Raw genomic sequence first — 20058 nt, 5'->3', positions numbered from 1 at the left:
AAGAAGCTAAAACAAATGAAAGCTAGTCCATGCCGGAACTTCAAGGCATCAAGACATGAGGAAGAAGATCCAGTCCAAGCTAGAAGCATTAGCTCACCCTGAAGATCCGGTGTGTGATGACTGGCTAGAGTTACTGTTGAGTTGAAGACGACGGCACATTTGCTGCACTCCACAAATAACAAAGAAGAAAACATAAAAGTAGGGGGTCAGTACAAACACGGGTACTGAGTAGATATTATCGGTCAACTCAAAATAGAAAACACTATATATTAAGAAATATCATAAAATCAACTAATATCCTTAGCATGCAGCATTTACAGTTACCATAACCCTTGGTTACAACACCAAGCACAACAATGAGAACTCACGCCTCATCATCATACTCATTTGGGAATTCGTTTCATTAGATTGAATATATTAACATCTTTCAAGATTCATTATCTTTATTCCCCTCGTGTCGGTACGTGACACTCCGTTCCTCAATATACTATCCTGGTGTCGAAACGTGACACTCCGATCCTCATTCTATCCTTGTGTCGGAACGTGACACCCGATCCATATTCTATCCTGGTACCGGAACGTGGCACCCGATCCATATTCTATCCTGGTGTCGGAACGTGACACCCGATCCATGTTTTATCCTGGTACCGGAACGTGGCACCCGATCCATATTCTATCCTGGTGTTGGAACGTGACACTCCGATCCTCATATACTATCCTGGTACCGGAACGTGGCACCCGATCCATATTCTATCCTGGTACCGGAACGTGGCACCCGATCCCCTAATCTCACTACTTTCGTTCATCAAGCCTTCTTTTATACCAAGGCATCATTAGTAACAAAGTAGATTAGGGTTTCTTTTTCAAGATTTAGGATTCAATAGCTTCATCATGCTTATTTTTTTCATAATTACATAATCACATCATTCATGCAAGCATACAATTAAGCATATAGAAGGGTTTACAATACTACTAACATATATCATTCGCTATTAAGAGTTTACTACGAATAGCATGAAAACCATAACCTACCTCCACCGAAGATTCGTGATCGAGCAAGCAATTTTCCCAATCTTTGTTTCTCTCTTCCTCGTTCGATTCTCCCTCTCTCTCTTGTTCTTTCTATTTTCTTATTCAAAGCCTCTTTCTTTTACCCTAATTAGTATATAATTAAGAATAAAAGATGGCAATAATAACCCACTAATTAACTTAAGGTTACCTCTTTTATCCCCCAAGAAATTGAGTTATTAATATAAACCCACAAACTTTATAATTAAGGCAGGAATAGTCAAAAACGTCCCTTAAAATGTGCAAAGAAATCCAACCCAGACTGGGATTACGCAGCCTGCGACGGTCCGTCCTGCTGCTCCGTCACAGAGTTCAGAGACTCAATTTCTCTGAAGAGTCTGTGACGGTCCGTCACACCTGTGACGGTCCATCCTGTCATTCCGTTACGAAGTTTAGAGAGTCGATTTTCAGTACCCAATTTCATATTTTCTAAGTGTTTTGAAACGAGACCCTGCGACGGTCCGTCGTGCCCATGACGGTCCGTCGTGGGTTCCATCGTCTCAGCTTGTTTTTCCAGAAATAAAATATGCTACTCAAAACGACTAAACAGGTCGTTACAATAGATACCAATTTACCCATCGTTCGTCCCCGAACGATCACAAGAAGGAAAACAAGGGCGAAAAGGAGTACTTGAATCTGTAAACAAATGTGGGTATCTTTCTCGCATATCTGCCTCCTTCTCCCATGTGGCTTCTTCAACGGGTCGATTCTTCCGTTGAACTTTGATGGATGCAATCTCCCTTGATCTCAACTTGCGAATTTCTCTATCTAGAATGGCAACAGGTTCCTCCTCATAAGACAAATTCTCGTCAAGCAAAACTGAATCCCAACGGATAATGTAGTTTCCATCCCCATGGTATCTTTTCAACATAGACACATGGAATACCGGATGCACTCCGGACAGCCTTGGAGGCAAGTCTAACTCATAAGCCACCTCCCCTACCCGCTTAAGTACTTCAAATGGACCAATATACCTTGGGCTAAGTTTACCTCGCTTACCAAACCGCATCACCCCTTTCATTGGCGAAACCTTCAACAAGACTTGTTCACCCTCCATAAACTCCAAGTCTCTGGTCTGCATACTCCTTCTGTCTACTTTGCGCCGCTAGAAGCTTTTCTTGAATAGATTTCACTTTATCTAACGATTCCCTCAGAAGGTCAGTACCCCAAGGTCTAACTTCAAATGCATCAAACCACCCAATGGGAGACCTACATCTTCTCCCATATAGTGCCTCAAATGGGGTTATATCAATGCTTGAGTGATAGCTATTGTTGTAGGAGAACTCTGCTAAGGGTAAGAAGTTATCCCACTGACCACCAAATTCTATCACACATGCACGAAGCATATCCTCCAACACTTGAATCGTTCGCTCAGACTGACCATTGGTCTGAGGATGGAACACAGTACTAAGGTCCAACCTAGTACCCAATTCCGCATGCAATGTTTTCCAAAACTTAGAAGTAAATTGCGTATCTCTATCTGATATAATGGAGAGTGGAACCCCATGCAATCGCACCACTTCCGAGATGTAAAGTTTGGCTAACTTCTCTGCATTGTAAGTCACCTTGACCGGAATGAAGTGAGCAGACTTAGTTAACCTATCAACAATTACCCAAATGGAATTAAACTTTCCCAATGTCTTTGGAAGACCAACCACGAAATCCATTGCAATCCTTTCCCACTTCCATTTGGGAATGGGCATTCTCTGAAGTGTTCCTCCGGACCTTGGGTGTTCATACTTTACCTGTTGGCAGTTTGGACATTTGGCAATAAAATCCACAATATCACGCTTCATTCTACACCACCAAAAGTGTTGCTTTAGGTCACAGTACATCTTGGTTGCACCCGGATGTATCGAATACCTTGAACTATGAGCCTCTGTCAGAATAGTGTTGATTAAATCATCGACGCGACGTACACATACCCTTCCCTTAATCCTCAAAACACCTTCCTCATCGATTGTCGCTTCTTTAGCCTCTCCTTGCAACACTTTATCTCGGATCCGGATCAATTTTTCATCATTAAACTACTTTCCCTTAATCTTGTCAAGGAAGGAAGATCTTGCCTCCACACAAGCTAGAAATCCTCCCTTCTCATTTACTTCTAATCTCATAAGGTCGTTAGCCTGAATTTGAACTTCTCTAGCCAATGGGCGTCTAGAAACTTGCAAGTGAGCCAGACTTCCCATGCTTCTCGCTTTTCTACATAAAGCATCTGCCACAACATTCGCTTTCCCCGGATGATACAAAATAGTGATGTCGTAGTCCTTCAGTAGTTCCATCCATCTCCTCTGTCTCAAGTTCAAATCTTTCTGAGTAAAGACATACTGTAGGCTATGATGATCCGTATAGACCTCATACTTAACCCCATATAAATAGTGTCTCCATTGCTTTAATGCAAACACTACCGCGGCCAATTCAAAATCATGAGTTGGATAGTTACGTTCATGCACTTTTAATTGTCTTGAAGCATAAGCAATCACATTCTTCTCTTGCATTAGCACTGCACCCAAACCCGAATAGGATGCATCACAATAGACAATGAAATTCTTACCTTCCACTGGCTGGGTAAGGATTGGTGCAGTAGTCAACAAAGTCTTGAGCTTCTGAAAGCTTTCTTCCCACTCGTCCGACCATACAAATGGAACATTCTGCTTAGTCAAGTTTGTCAATTGGGAAGCAATGGAAGAGAATCCCTTGACAAATCGGCGGTAATAGCTAGCTAAACCAACAAAACTCCTTAAATCTGACACATTAGTAGGTCTTACCCAATTCTTCACTGTCTCAATCTTAGAAGGATCCACCATCACTCCATCCTCAGAAACCACGTGCCCCAAGAAGGACACTGCATCTAGCCAAAACTCACACTTAGAGAACTTAGCATAAAGCTTTTTCTCCCTCAACATTTCCAATACCCTTCTCAAATGCTCTTCATGTTCCTTCTTGCTCTTTGAGTATACCAATATATCATCAATGAATACGATCACAAAGAGATCTAGATAAGGCTTAAAAATCACGTTCATCAAGCTCATGAAAGCAGCAGGGGCATTTGTAAGACCAAAAGAGATCACTACAAATTCGTAATGCCCATACCTGGTTCTAAAAGTAGTCTTTGGCACATCCGTTGCCCGTATTTTCAATTGATGATAACCGGATCTCAAGTCAATCTTAGAGAAGACACAAGCACCTTGTAACTGATCGAACAAGTCATCAATGCGAGGAAGAGGATACTTATTCTTTATGGTTACCTTGTTCAACTGTCGGTAGTCTATGCACATCCGAAAACTCCCATCCTTCTTCTTTACAAACAAAACTGGAGCACCCCAAGAAGATGCACTTGGTCTAATGAAGCCTTTGCTCAACAACTGTTGAAGTTGGGCTTTTAACTCTCTTAACTCCGCGGGGGCCATTCTATAAGGGGGTATAGAAATGGGGCGAGTACCTGGTTCAAGATCAATACAGAAGTCAATATCCCTATCTGGTGGTATACCAGGAAGATCTGCAGGGAACACATCCAGAAACTCACGGACCACCGAAACCGACTCAATCGAAGGTACTTGGGTAGTGTCATCCTTGAGATGTGCCAAGAAAGCTAAACACCCTTTACTAACTATTTTCTTAGCACGAAGAAAGGAGATGATACGCACCGGATTGGAAGTGTAGTCACCCTCCCAAACTAACGGATCTGTCCCAGGCTTGGCTAACGTCACCGTTTTAGCATTACAATCTAAGATCGCAAAATTCGGAGAAAGCCAAGTCATACCCAGAATTACATCAAAGTCAACCATTTCCAAGATAACCAAATCTACATAAGTGTTGCTCCCCACAAAGTTCACCAAACAAGACCTATATACCTTTTTAACTAGCACAGACTCACCCACCGGAGTAGAAACACGAATAGGCATATCAAGTAATTCACAATGTAAATTTAGACCATTAGCAAATGAGGAAGATACATAAGAAAATGTGGATCCAGGATCAAACAATACAGAAGCCATGCAATCACAAACTGAAAGATTACCTGTGATGACAGCATCTGATGTCTCCGCTTCTGACCGCCCAGGGAAAGCGTAACAATGGGCCCTTTCGTTTGTTTGTCCCTTGCCCCTGCCATGTTGTGATGTAGTGGCTCCAGTTTGCCCATTACCCTGACCGTTTTGGTGACCACCATTAGTTCGACCACCGCGTCCTCCAGAATGACGACCTCTTCCATAACCACCTCGACCTCTAACATTTGGAGGTCTGTAACTCTATTTTGGACAATACCTCTTAATGTGTCCGATATCCCCACATCCATAACACTCTCTGGGTTCAAGCATAGGTCTCTCAGAGAAGTGTTGACCGGTCTGAGGTAGACCCCCAACTATAGTCTGTAGTGAAGACTGAATTGGTCGGACTGAGTAACCTCCTGAACCCTGTCCTCTAGAGTAAGACCCATTAAACTCACCTCCCTTTCGAAACCTTTTTGATGTAGTTGCAATGGTGAAGTCATCTGGCTTCACTCTTTCCACCTCTACCACAAAGTCTACCACTTCTTGGAAAGATTTCACAGTAGCCGCTACCTGTAAGGCTGAAATCCGCAACTTTGATCTCAACCCTTTCACAAAACGGCGAATCCGCTCTTGTGGACTGAAACACAGTTTGGTGGCACACCGGGATAATGCACGAAACTTAGCCTCATATGCATTGACCGACATCCTACCTTGCTCTAGGCTCAAGAACTGATCCCTTTTCCTATTCCTCAAAGTCCGGGGGATATACTTCTCCATAAACAAGCTAGAGAATGAGGCCCAAGTCATAGGTGGTGCCTCCGTTGGTTGACACTCAACATGTGACCGCCACCACATTTTGGCGTTCCCTTGAAACTGATAACTCACGAACTAAACACCAAACCGTTCTACTATACCCATGTTGTGTAGTAGCTCATGACAGTCAACCAGAAAATCATAAGCATCCTCAGATTAAGCACCCTTGAAGACTGGAGGTTTCAATTTCAAGAACTTACTGAAAAGTTCATGCTGATCATTTGTCATTATAGGCCCAGTAGTCAGATGTGGAAACGTGCCTATGTCCAATGAGGCATCCATACGAGGAGCCATAGTGGCTTCATGTTGTACCTCAGAAACTGGAGGTGTTGGTGCAGAAAACACTGGAGGGGCCTGACCCTGATCAGAAAACCCACTAAGATAAGCGAGAACCTGATTGCTCATCTCTGGGGTAGGTTGGGGTGGAAATTCCTCATTGTGCACTTGTTCATTCTCCCCTTCCTCACCCTCTCTTACCACTTCCTCAGTCGGTGGAGGAGTCACCGCCCTAGTATTAGACGGTCTAGGTGCTCATCCTCTTCCTCTAGAGGACGTCCTCCCACGACCTCTACCACGGCCTCTTGCCGCTACTCTTGCTCGAGCTACAGCCCCAGTGGTTGGCTCGGACGCTTCTTGTCTTGCCGATGTTCGTGTTGGCGCGGTTATTGATCTAGTTATAACCATCTGCGAAATAGAGTGAAGATGGTCAGATACCAATTTTTATCACCTAGATACCAATTGGACCCAAGTAATAGCACGAAAGAAAGAAAGAAAGAATGGAATTTTCCTAAAGTCTTATAGCTTCTCAAAGAAAATTAAAGGCGTCCCCCTACCGTTCCTTAAGACTCTACTAGACTCGTTCTTGTGTGAAGAGACCAACGAACCTAATGCTCTGATACCAAGTTTGTCACGACCCGAATCTGGGCCGCGACTGGCACCCACACTTACCCTCGTATGTGAACGAACCAACAAATCTGAACCTTATCATTTCAATATAATATCAACAGAAAGTAATGCGGAAGACTTAAACTCATTAATAAAAACCAATTCAATAACTATTATTTCCCAAAATCTTGAAGTCATCACCATAAGAACATCTATGATCAAGTTACTAAGCTAAGAGTATTTAAGAAGCTAAAAAAAATGAAAGCTAGTCCATGCCGGAACTTCAAGGCATCAGGACATGAGGAAGAAGATCCAGTCCAAGCTAGAAGCATTAGCTCACCCTGAAGATCCGGTGTGTGAAGACTGGCTAGAGTTACTGTTGAGTTGAAGACGACGGCACGTTTGTTGCACTCCACAAATAACAAAGAAGAAAACATAAAAGTAGGGGGTCAGTACAACCACGGGTACTGAGTAGATATCATCGGCCAACTCAAAATAGAAAACAGTATATATTAAGCAATATCATAAAATAAACTAATATCCTTAGCATGCAGCATTTACAGTTACCATAACCCTTGGTTACAACACCAAGCACATCAATGAGGACTCACATCTCCTCATCATACTCATTTGGGAATTCGGTTTATTAGATTGAATATATTAACATCTTTCAAGATTCATTATCTTTATTCCCCTCGTGTCGGTACGTGACACTCCGCTACTCAATATACTATCCTGGTGTCGGAACGTGACACTCCGATCCTCATTCTATCCTGTGTCGGAACGTGACACCCGATCCATATTATATCCTTGTACCGGAACGTGGCACCCGATCCATATTCTATCCTGGTGTCGGAACGTGACACCCGATCCATGTTCTATCCTGGTACCGAAACGTGGCACCCAATCCATATTCTATCCTGGTGTCGGAACGTGACACTCCGATCCTCATATACTATCCTAGTACCGAAACGTGGCACCCGATCCATATTCTATCCTGGTACCGGAACGTGGCACCCGATCCCCTAATCTAACTACTTTCGTTCATCAAGCCTTCTTTTATACAAAGGCATCATCATTAACAAAGTAGATTAGGGTTTTCTTTTTCAAGATTTAGGATTCAATAGCTTCATCATGCTTATTTTTTTCATAATTACATAATCACATCATTCATGCAAGCATACAATTAAGCATATAGAAGGGTTTACAATACTACTAACACATATCATTCGCTATTAAGAGTTTACTACGAATAGCATGAAAACCATATAACCTACCTCCACCGAAGATTCGTGATCGAGCAAGCAATTTTTCCAAGCTTTGTTTCTCTCTTCCTCGTTCGATTCTCCCTCTCTCTCTTGTTCTTTCTATTTTCTTATTCAAACCCTCTTTCTTTTACCCTAATTAGTATATAATTAAGAATAAAAGATGGCAATAATAACCCACTAATTAACTTAAGGTTACCTCTTTTATCCCCCAAGAAATTGAGTTATTAATATAAACTCACGAACTTTATAATTAAGGCAGGAATAGTCAAAAACATCCCTTAAAACGTGCAAAGAAATCCGACCCAGACTGGGATTACGCAGCCTGCGACGGCCTGTCGCGCCTGCGACGGTCCGTCCTGCTGCTCCGTCACAGAGTTCAAAGACTCAATTTCTCTGAAGAGTCTGTGACGGTCCGTCCTGCCATTCCGTTACGAAGTTCAGAGAGTCGATTTTCATTACCCAATTTCATATTTTCTAAGTGTTTTGAAAGGAGATCCTGCGACGGTCCGTCATGCCCATGACGGTCCGTCGTGGGTTCCGTCATCTCAGCCTGTTTTTCCAGAAATAAAATCTGCTGCTCAAAATGACTAAACAGGTCGTTACAGCTCGGGTGCTGAAAAATTTGTCGGTGGAATTGATTTTGGTGAAGTATTAAAATAAACATGTGGAAAATTATTGTTACATGTAGTATAAAGGGTGGATAGAGTTGCCAATTCAAAAAAAAAAATTAACTGTCAACAATATGGTCTTGCAATTTTTAAATGATTTTCATTGGTAATCGTATCACAATTACTTCCTTTTGACTAATTTAGGAAGTGATCACATGTGTTGGCTGCCATGAAAATCGTGACTAGTGGGTTATGTTTCACTATATTATAAGCTAAAAATGATACATTAAGATAGGTAGTTAAATATAAAGTGTAGTATATGATATGGATTACATTAAAGTTATGTTAATTTGTGGAATTGAGATCTATCTTTAGGTTTGAAGTGTAGGAAATCGATTATATAATTAGGTGTGTTTTTGGGTCTAGTCTAAACATCGAATAAATTTAGTGTTTATAGACTCATTAATTTACAAGTTATGAATATATATACTTGATAGTGTGGAAATATTTAGAGGCATTAAGGAAAGGAAAGACATTGGAGAAGTAGTTTGCTTGACTTCGCTTCTTCTGTGGAGGTAGGTTATGGTTTATGATATTTGATAGTAAACTCTTAATAGTGATTGATATACGTTGAATGATATTATGAAGTTTTCTTTGTATTTTATTTTGTGATTGTGTGGCTTGCTTGTGTGTTTTGTGATTGGTCTGAAATACTGAGACTGTGGAATTTATATTCTTGAACTCTCTTTATCGAAATCATGCCTTGAATAAAGAAGGTTTCATGAAATACTATAACAATGAATTGAAAGTGGTGATAATAAATGATTAAGTAACAGTATTCTTGGATCGGAGTGTTACGTTTCGACACGGTATTCTTGGATCGGAGTGTCATATTTCGACACAACATTCTTGGGTCGGAGTTTCACATTACAAGACGGTATAATTGGTTCGGAGTGTCACATTCTGACACGGTATAATAGGATCGTAGTGTCACGTTTCGACACGGTAACATTAAAGGAAAAGGATATTAAATTAATTTAAAATACTCAATCTCAAAGAACCCACTTCCTAACGAACGTGTTGTCAACGCATGAGTCCTCGTGTGTGCTTGATATTGTTATTAGTTACGTTCTTGCATCAGTTGTCACTTGTTCATGTTGTTTGATGTTTCTCAACTATTAAGTACTATAGTTGATTTTTTACTATTATTCTTTGGATGTTAGTTACTATTTTGAGTTGGCCGATGATACTTACTCAGTACATGTTGTCTCGTACTGAGTCCTACTTGTATTTTTCTTTATTTTCCTTTTATTGAGTGCAGCAAGTGTAACAACGAATTTGAATTGCCCTCAACTCTATCAAGTCTTGACCTATCAATTTCAAGGGTGTGTTATTCATTCGAGCTTGGCTTGGATTTTCTTAGTCATTACCTGATGTCCTTAGTTATCTGACACGAATTACTCTATTTAATTTATTTTTGTGTCTTTGATACTCTTAGACTACGGAATTGGAGATTAGATGTCCTTGGTGTGATGATTTTAAGGTTTTGGGAAAAGATATCTAGTATGTTTTTGATATTCTGTATTGTGATTGTAGTGTATATGTTGGGATTTGGATTCCTTGGTTTGTCCACTTAGGAGGGTAACTGTGGGTGCCACTCGCGGCTTATTTTGGGTCATGACATATTAAGAATGTTCACTTCAATGGAGTATTGTGAGAAGTATGTGACGTTTGATAAATCGAGTATGTGTATGATTGCAATGAGATAAAGTTAGTTGATTGTGGGTGGCTAAAAATTGAGATATGGAGTCATCTAAATATAATTCTTTGATATGCTTACAATTGAAATATTATTTTATGTTATCCGAACTTGCTTTTGTACATTTTTAGGTGACCTCCTATTCTGTTTCATACATGATTTGGAGTGTGATTCGATACATATGGTTGTGTTGTTTTGTACTCAGCCCTTGCTACTACAATTTTGTACTCGTATTTTATCCCCTTAGCTTGTGTTTAGGAGTTTACTTGCTGAGTACCGTGTGGTTTTGTATTCAGCCCTTGCTACTACAATTTTTTTGTAGGTTACTAGCCCGGACTTTGTGATATTTATGTTCTCCTTGTCTGAGGCATCTAGTGGAGATTGTGAGGTAGCTGCTTGTTATCTAAGCAGACCTTTTTAATCCTATTTATGATCTTGTTATATTTGAGAAACAATGTCTTTTGAGACTAATTTTTTTCTGAATCAATTGTAATACGTTAGAGGCTTGTACACGTGACAACCAGATTTTTGGGGTACTTTTGAATAAGTTATAAAATTTCTGCATTTTATTGTAATGGTCGAGTTTAAGGCTGACTTGTCTTGGTGGAATAAGACGAGTGCCATCACAACCATTTTTTGGATCGTGACAGATTTGCTTGGTGAATATAGTGTTGGATTAAGATAAAACTAAACAAATTTGACTTAGAATGTTTTAAAGATGTTCAAATAAATAAATGTGATTTAGTTGGTTAATATAGTGTTCAAATTAATTTTAAACTAAACTAATTAGACTTATAAAATTGTTAAAATTTTAAAATAATTTAATGTGATTTAGTTTGTTAGTATAGTGTTTGAATTACGTTAAAATAAACGTAAATAGACTTAGGAAGTCATTAGGTTCTTTCAATAAGCTAATGTTATTTAGTTGGTTAACATAGTGTTGGAACTAAGTTAAAACTAAACTAATTAGACTTACAAATTTGTTAAGTTATTGAGATATGTTATGTGATTTAGTTGGTTAATATATTGTTGGAATTAATTTAAAACTAAGCTAATAAGACTTAGAAAGTTTTTACGATCTTTAAATAAGGTATTATGATCAAGTTAGTGAATAGAGTGTTGGAATAAAAATTAAACTAAATTCATTACACTTAAAAAGTTGATAAGTTCTTCAAAAATGTTAATGTGATTTAGTTGGTTAATATAGTGTTGGAACTAAGTTTAAACTAAACTAAGAAAGTTTATAAGTTGTTCAAATAAGTTAATGAGATTTATTTGGTTAATATAGTATTGGAACTAAGTTAAAACTGAACTAATTAGAATTTAAAAGTTTTTAAGTTCTTCAAATAAGTTAATGTGATTTAGTTGGTTAATATATTGTTTGAAATAAGTTAAACCAAACTAATTAGACTTAGAAAGATGTTTAGTTCTTTAAATAAGTAATGTGATATACTTGGTGAATATAGTGTTGGAATTAAGTTAAAACTAAACTAATTAGACCTACAATGTTGTAAAAATCTTCAAATAAATCAATTTGATTGGGTTGGTTAATATAGTGTTGATATTAATTTAAAACTAAACTAATTAGACTTATAATTTTTTTTAAGATTTTCAAATAAGTAGATATGATTTAGTTGGTTAGTATAGTGTTTGAATTAAGTTAAAACTAACCTAAATATACTTAGGAAGTGGTTATGTTCTTTAAATATGTTAATGTGATTTAGTTGGTTAACATAGTGTTGGAATTAAGTTAAAACTAAATTGATTTGACTTAAAAAGTTGTTAAGTTATTCAGATAGGTTAATATGATTTAGTTGGTTTATATAGTGTTGGAATTAAGTTAAAACTAAACTAATTAGCCTTAGAAAGATATGAAGTTCTTCAAATAAGTAATGTGATTTAGTTGGTGAATATAGTGTTAAAATTATGTTAAAACTAATCTTATTAGACTTGGTAAGTTAATATGATCTTCAAATAAGTTAATGTGATTTACTTGGTAAATATATTGTTGGAATCAATTTAAAATTAAACTAGTGAGACTTAAGAAAGTTGTTACGATCTTCAACTAACATAATATGATCATGTTGGTGAATGTAGTGATGGAATTAAGATAAAACTGAACTAATTAGAATTAAAAAGTTGATAAGTTCTTCAAAAAAGTTAATGTGATTTAGCTAGTTAATGTAGTGTTAGGATTAAGTTAAAACTAATCTAATTAGACTTTTGAAAGTTGTTTCGATCTTCAATTAAGGTAATGTGATCAAGTTGGTGAATAGAGTGTTGGAATTAAGATAAAACTAAACTAATTGACTTACAAAATTCATAAATTCATCAAAAGTTAATGTGATTTAGTTGGTTAATATAGTATTTGAACTGAGATAAAACTAAACTAATTAGACTTAGAAAGTTGTTAAGTTGTTGAGATATGTTAATGTAATTTAGTTGGTTAATATTGTGTTGAACAAGGTTAAGACTGAATTAATTAGACTAAGAAGGATGTTAAGTTCTTTTAATAAGTTAATGTGATTTAGTTGGTTAATATAGTGTTGGAATTAAATTAAAACTAATTAAATTAAGCTTAGAAAATTTTTAAGATCTTCTAAAAAGCTAATGTGATTTAGTAGGTTATAGTAGTGTTGGAATTAAGATAAAACAAAACCAATTAGAGTTAGAAAGTTGTTAAGTTCTTCAAATAAGTTAATTTGATTTAGTTTGTTAGTGTAGTGTTGGAATTAAGTTAAAACTAATCTAATTAGACTTTAAAAGTTGTCATGTTTTCAAATAAGTTAATGTTATTTATTTAGTTAATATAGTGTGGAATTAAGTTAACTAAACTAATTAGACTTATAAAGAGGTTAAGTAATATTATTTAGTTGGTAAATATAGTGTTGAATTAAATTAAATCTAACTAATTACACTTAGAAAGCTGATATAATCTTATATTAAGTTAATGTGATTTAGTTGGTTAATATATGTTGGAATAAATTTAAATCTAAACTAATTAGACTTAAAAAGTTGTTAAGATCTTCAAATAAGTTAATGTTGTTTTAGATGGTAATATAGAGTTGAAACTAAATTAAAACTAAACTAATTAGACTGAGAAATATTTTAAGTTCTTCAAATGTAACGACACTTTTTGGTCGTTTCGAGTGCTAAAAACTTATGTTTCATAAAATATTTTTCGATGGGTTCTAATTAGGTTTGGACTATTCATAATTATAATTATGAAATTAGTGGGGTAGTTTTAATAATTTATGGAATTGGTAGTTAAAGAATATTATATTAAAATTGGTAGTGGGTCACATTCTCTATTTTTATAATTAGTTATATATACAATTAGGGTGATATTGATCTGTAGAAAAGGAAAAAATAAAAGAAAACGGTTGCACGATGGTTGAAAAATAACAAAGGTATCCGTGGGCGAAGAGAAATGGAACAAAGGCATTCAGGTATACAGAAGTTCATAAAAAAATTTTATGTTTGTATATATTAATAGTAATTAATGATTAAGGGAAATCCGTTAGTAGTTTCTAAGATATAGTTTCTGAGTGTTGATTGACGATGATGTAATTGATTTTGTTTTTCGTTTCGTGTTACTGTTTGTGACTTATGAATTATTCAAGGTTTTTCTTTTGGTTAATTAATATGTATGTGTTTATATTTTATTTAAATCTTGTATAGTTAGATACAAATTATAAGGTATAATGTTCTAGATGAAAGAATTAGGGAATAAGGATTAGTGGAGAAATTGAATAATATTGAAAAACAAGAGAACTGATTGATTAGTAACTTGAAAAAAAAATATAAAAAATAGTTATATGAATTATATGTTCTGGAATAGTGAAAAATAGGGATTACTCTCATGTTAATCATGGGGCGATGGTTGGCCTATCATTGGCTAGTGATTTTGGCAAATGTGAGTGGAAAAATAACTACAGTGAATATTAGAAATAGTTAGTTGATTACTTGTTCATGTTACACCGTTAATTTTCAGAATTGGATAGTTATTTGAATATCACATTATAATTTAAGTTTAACTGATTGAGATACGTAATTAATTATAAGATATAGTATATTATATTAATTACATCAAACTTGTGCTAATGGGAGGAAAAATAGGACCTACTCATAGGTTTAAACTTTTGGAAATTGATTATAGAAATTAGGTGAGTTTTGGGTCTTGGCTAAAGATATAATAAGAGTGTTTATGATCTTGTTAACTTAAACCTTATGCATATATATACTTGATAGATTGAAGGGTTCGGAGGAAATAAGGAAAGGAAAGAGATTGGAGAAGTAGTTGCTTGACTTCGATTCTTTGGTGGAGATAGGTTATGGTTTATTTCTATTTGATAGATAAACTCTTAATACTGATTGATATGTTATTAAGTGATATTGTAAAGTCTCTTATGTACTTGAATGTGTGGTTGTATGTCTTGATTGTGTGGTTTGTGGTTGGCCTAAAATTATGAGACTGTTGAATTTCTAATTTTGAACCCTCTCTAATAAAATGACGCCTTGAATAAATAAGGCTTGATGAAATAGAATAATGGGATAATTGGATCAGAGTCACGTTCCGACACATTATTATTGGATCAGAGTGTCACGTTTCGACACGGTATATGGAATCGGAGTGTCATGTTCCGACACAATAACATTATAGGAAATGAATCTTGAAGTATGTTAATATACTTAATCTCAAAGAACCTATATCCAAATGAGTATGGTGTGGAGGCATGAGTCCTCATAGGTGTGCTTAATGTTGTGATTGATGGTGTACCAGTTATCGTGTTGTTGTTAATGGTTCATGTGTTTTGTTGCTTGCCACCTGTTAAGTATTGTAGTTGATTTTATATCATTATTCAATATATATTAATTTCTATTTTAAGTTTGGCGATGATACCTACTAAGTATTTGTTCCTTTTACTAACCCCTAATTGTATTTTCTTCTGTTCTTTTGTGGAGTGCATTAAGTGTACCATCGACTTCGACTGGCCCTCAGCTCTAGCAGTCTCTAGCACATCAGAGTTGAGGGTGAGCTATTGATTCTTGCTTGTCCTGGATTCTCTGATTCACGTCTTCATGTCTTTGAATTTTGGACATTGACCATGTTTTTGCCTATTTTGTTTTCTTAAACTATCTTAGACTTGGTAATTTGAAAATAGATGTCCTTGACGTGGATGACTACGAAATTTTGGGATAATAAGTATTTAATTTTAGAAATTTATTTAAATTGGTTACTGAATATGTTTTGGAGCTTTCGCATTATTTATGTAATTTATATTTGAACTATTGGTATATGTTAGAGTTTAGATGTGTTGGTTCGTCCACCTAGGGAGGTAAGTGTAGTTTTACTCACGACTCATTTTGGATCGTGGCAATTATTATTCAATAGATATCAATTTCTATTTTTAGTTGGCCGATGATACCTACTTAGTACGTGTTCCTTGTACTGACCCGTACTTGTATTTTCTTCTCTGTTCTTTTGTGTAGTGCAGCAAGTGTACCGTCGACTTTGAGTCGCCCTCAACTCTAGCCAGTCTCCAGCACATAAGAGTTCAGTCTGAGCAATTGATTCTAGCTCGTGATGGATTTCCACATTCACATCGCGATGTCTTTGAATTTCGGACATGGATCATCTTTTGACTATTTTTGTTTCTTAAACACTCTTAGACTTGGTAATTTAAAAATAGATGTACTTGACGTGATGACTATCAGATATTTTGATAATAAGTATTAAACTTTAAAAACTTATTTAAAGTAGCTAATTAATATGTTTTGAAGCTTCCACATTATTTATGTTATTTATAATTGAACAATTAGTATATCATGGGGTTTAGTTGTGTTGGTTCACCCACCTAGGGAGGTAAGTGTGGGTGCCAATCACAACTCATTTTGGGTCGTAACAAACTTGGTATCAGAGCCTTAAGTTCAGTGATCTTATCACACAAGGACAAGTATAGTAGAGTTTTGCGGAACGGTATGGGACGTCTTTACTTTATTTCGAGAGGCTATAAGACTTTAGGAAAACATTGTTCCTTCTCTTTTTCGTGCTATTACTTGGATCCAATTGGTATCTAGGTCATACAAATTGATATCTAACCTTCTCACTCTATTTTGCAGATGGTTAGAACTAGAGCAACAACTATGCCAACACATACAACGGCAAGACAGGGTGTGTCTGAGCTAACTATTGACGCTGTAACTCTTGGAGGAGCAATGGCAAGAGGTCATAGTAGAGGCCGCGGGACGATGCCCACTAGAGGAAGAGGACAAGCACGTGTTCCAACTAGGGATAGAGAAGTGACTCCTCAACCGACTGATTAGGTACTGAGAGAGGGTGAAGAAGGGGAAAATGAGCAGATTCAGGATAAGAAAGTACCACCTAGCCTACCCAGAGATGATTAATCAGGTGCTTACTTATCTTAGTGGGTTATCTGATAAGGGCCATACACCTCCACTGTTTTCTACACCAACACCTTATGTTCAAGGAGTATAACATGCAGTTGTTGTGGCTCCCTCTATAGATGCTTAATTGGAAGTAGGGACATTTCCTTGATTGACTATAGGGTCTATAATCATAGGTGATTAACATGAACTTTTCATTATGTTCTTAAAGTTCAAACCTCCAGTATTCAAGGGTGTTGAATCTTAAGAAACCTATGATTTTCTGGTTGATTATCATGAGCTACTACAAAAGATGGACATAGTGGAACGATTAGGTGTTGAGTTTGTGACCTACTAGTTTCAGGGGGATGCCAAAATGTGGTAGCGGTCGTATGTTGAGTGTCGACCAGCAAAGACACCACCTATGACTTGGGCATCATTTTCTAGATTATTTATGGAGAAGTATATACCATTGACTTTGAGGGATAGTAGGAGAGATGAGTTCCTAAGCCTAGAGTAAGGAAGGATGTATGTTGCTGCTTATAAGGAAAAATTTGGTGTACTATCTAGGTATGCCACTCAGCTTTGCTTCAGTCCACAAGACCGTATTCGCCGCTTTGTGAAATGATTGAGGTCACATTTGCAGATTTCAGCATTACAGGTATTGCTGCAGCAAAATTCTTTCAGGATGTGGTTGATTTTGTGATAGAGGTAGAGGGGGTGAAGCCAGACGTCTTCACCACGGCGTCTGCATTTAAGAAATTCCATATGGGAGATGAGTTTATTGGTTCTTACTCCGGAGGGAAGTGTTCAAGAGTTTATCCAACCTTTCTTGTTAAGTCTTTATTGTAGGCTTTATTTGGGGGTCCATCACGGACCAGTCAACCTTTTTTTGTGTTTAGAGGTTATCTCAATACTTCGTCATTTTCACAAATATCTATACATGATTTGAGGACTTGTTATGAATGTGGAGAGGCTAGACATATTAAGAAATATTGTCCAAAATAGAGTTAAAGATCCCCAGTAGTTAGAGTTAGAGGTGGTCATAGTAGAGACAGCCATTCTAGAGGACGTGGTAACCAAGGTAATGGTGGTCACCAGTTCAGTCAGGGTGGCGGGCAAGTTTGAACTACTGTAACAAATCTTGGTAGGGCCAATGGACAGACACGATATAGGGCCCATGGTTATGCTTTCCCCGGGAGGTGTGAGACAGAGACATCTGATGATGTTATCACATGTACTCTTTTTGTTGGTGATTGCATGACTTCTGTATTGTTTGATACAGGATCCACATTTTCATATGTATCTTCCTCATTTGCTACAGGTCTTGATTTATATTCTGATTTGCTTGACATGTCTATTCGTGGCTCTACTCCTGTGGGTGAGTCCGTGATAGTTGAGAAGGTGTATAGGTCTTGCCTTGTTACTATTGTGGGGAGCAATACATATGTAGATTTGATTATTCTAGATATGGTTGATTTTTATGTAATTCTGGGTATGACATCGCTTTCTCTAAGTTTTGCAATCTTAGATTGTAATGTTAAAATTGTTACATTGGCCAAGCCTTGGACAAATTCTCTAAGGTGGGAGGGTGACTATATTTCCACTCCAGTTCGTATCATCTCTTTTATTCGTGCTTAGAGGTTGGTGCATAAGGGATGTTTAACTTTCTTGGAACATCCTAGGGATGATACCTCCAATGTGCCTTTGATTGAGTCTGTTTCTATAGTCCGTGAGTTTCTAGACTTGTTCGCTGAAGACCTTCCTGGTATGCCACCTGATAGGGATATTGATTTCTGTATTAAACTGGAGCCGGTTACTCGCCTCATTTCCATTTCCCCTTATAGATGGCTCCAGCTGAGTTAAGGGAATTAAAAGCCCAACTTCAAGAGTTGTTAGGTAAAAGTTTTATTAGACTGAGTGTATCTCCTTGGGGTGCTTCTGTTTTATTTGTGAAGAAGAAATATGGAAGTTTTCGAATGTGTATAGACTACAAGCAACTGAATAAGGTAACTATTAAGAACAAGTATCCCATTCCTCACATTGATGATTTGTTCGATCAGTTAAATGGTGTTTATGTCTTATCTAAAATTGATTTGACATGCGGTTATCATCAATTGAAAATATGGGCAACAGATGTGCCAAAGTCTGCTTTTCGAACCTGGTATGGGCATTATTAATTCTTAGTAATGTCTTTTGGGCTTACGAATGCCCATGCTTCTTTCATGATCCTGATGAACAGGTTTTTTAAGCCATATATTGACTTCTTTGCTATTGTATTTATTTATGATATACTAATATACTCAAAGAGCAGGAAAGAACATGAGGAGCATTCGAGAATAGTATTAGAGTTTTTAAGGGAGAAAAGGCTTAATGCCAAATTCTCCAAGTGTGACTTTTGGCTTGACTAGGTTTCCTTCTTGGGGCACGTGGATTCTAACGATGGAGTGATGGTGGATCCTTCTAAGAATGAAGAAGTGAAGAGTTGGGTGAGACCTACTAATGTTTTAGAGGTAAGGAGCTTTGTTGGTTTAGCTTGCTACTACTGTCGATTCGTCAAGGGATTTTCTTCTATTGCTTCCTAGCTGAAAAATTTGACTAAGTAGAATGTTCAATTTTAATGGTCGTACGAATTTAAAGAAAGCTTTCAGAAACTCAAGGCTTTGTTGACTATTGCAACGATTTTTGCCTTGCCATTGGAAGGTAAGAATTTTATTGTTTATTGTGTTAAATTTTATTATGGCTTGGGTGCAGTGCTAATGTAGAAGAGGAATGTAACTGCTTATTCTTCGAGGCAATTTAAAGTACATGAACGTAACTATCCGACCCATGACTTGGAGTTGGCTGCAGTTGTATTTGCATTAAAGTAGTGGAGACATTATCTATATGGGGTCAAGTGTGATGTTTATACATATCATCGTAGTTTACAATATGTCTTCACTCAGAAAGATTTGAATTTGAGGTAGAGGAGGTGGTTGGAGCTATTGAAAGACTATGATATTACTATTTTATATCACCCAGGAAAAGCTAATGTAGTGGCAGATGCTTTTAAGTAGAAAAGCAAGGAGCATGGGTAGTTTAGCCCACTTACAAGTTTCTAGACACCCATTGTCTAGAGAGGTTCAGACTCTGGCTAATGACTTTATGAAGCTGGAATTACAAGAGAAAGGAGGATTATTGGCATGTGTGGAGGCGAGATCTTTTTTTGACAAGATTAAGGGAAAGTAGTTTGCTGATGAGAAGCTGAGCCGAATTCGAGATATGGTATTGTCATGAGA

Source organism: Solanum lycopersicum, chromosome 9, assembly GCF_036512215.1.
Source record: "Solanum lycopersicum chromosome 9, SLM_r2.1".
Lineage (NCBI taxonomy): Eukaryota > Viridiplantae > Streptophyta > Magnoliopsida > Solanales > Solanaceae > Solanum > Solanum lycopersicum.
This window is presented reverse-complemented; position numbering follows the sequence as displayed.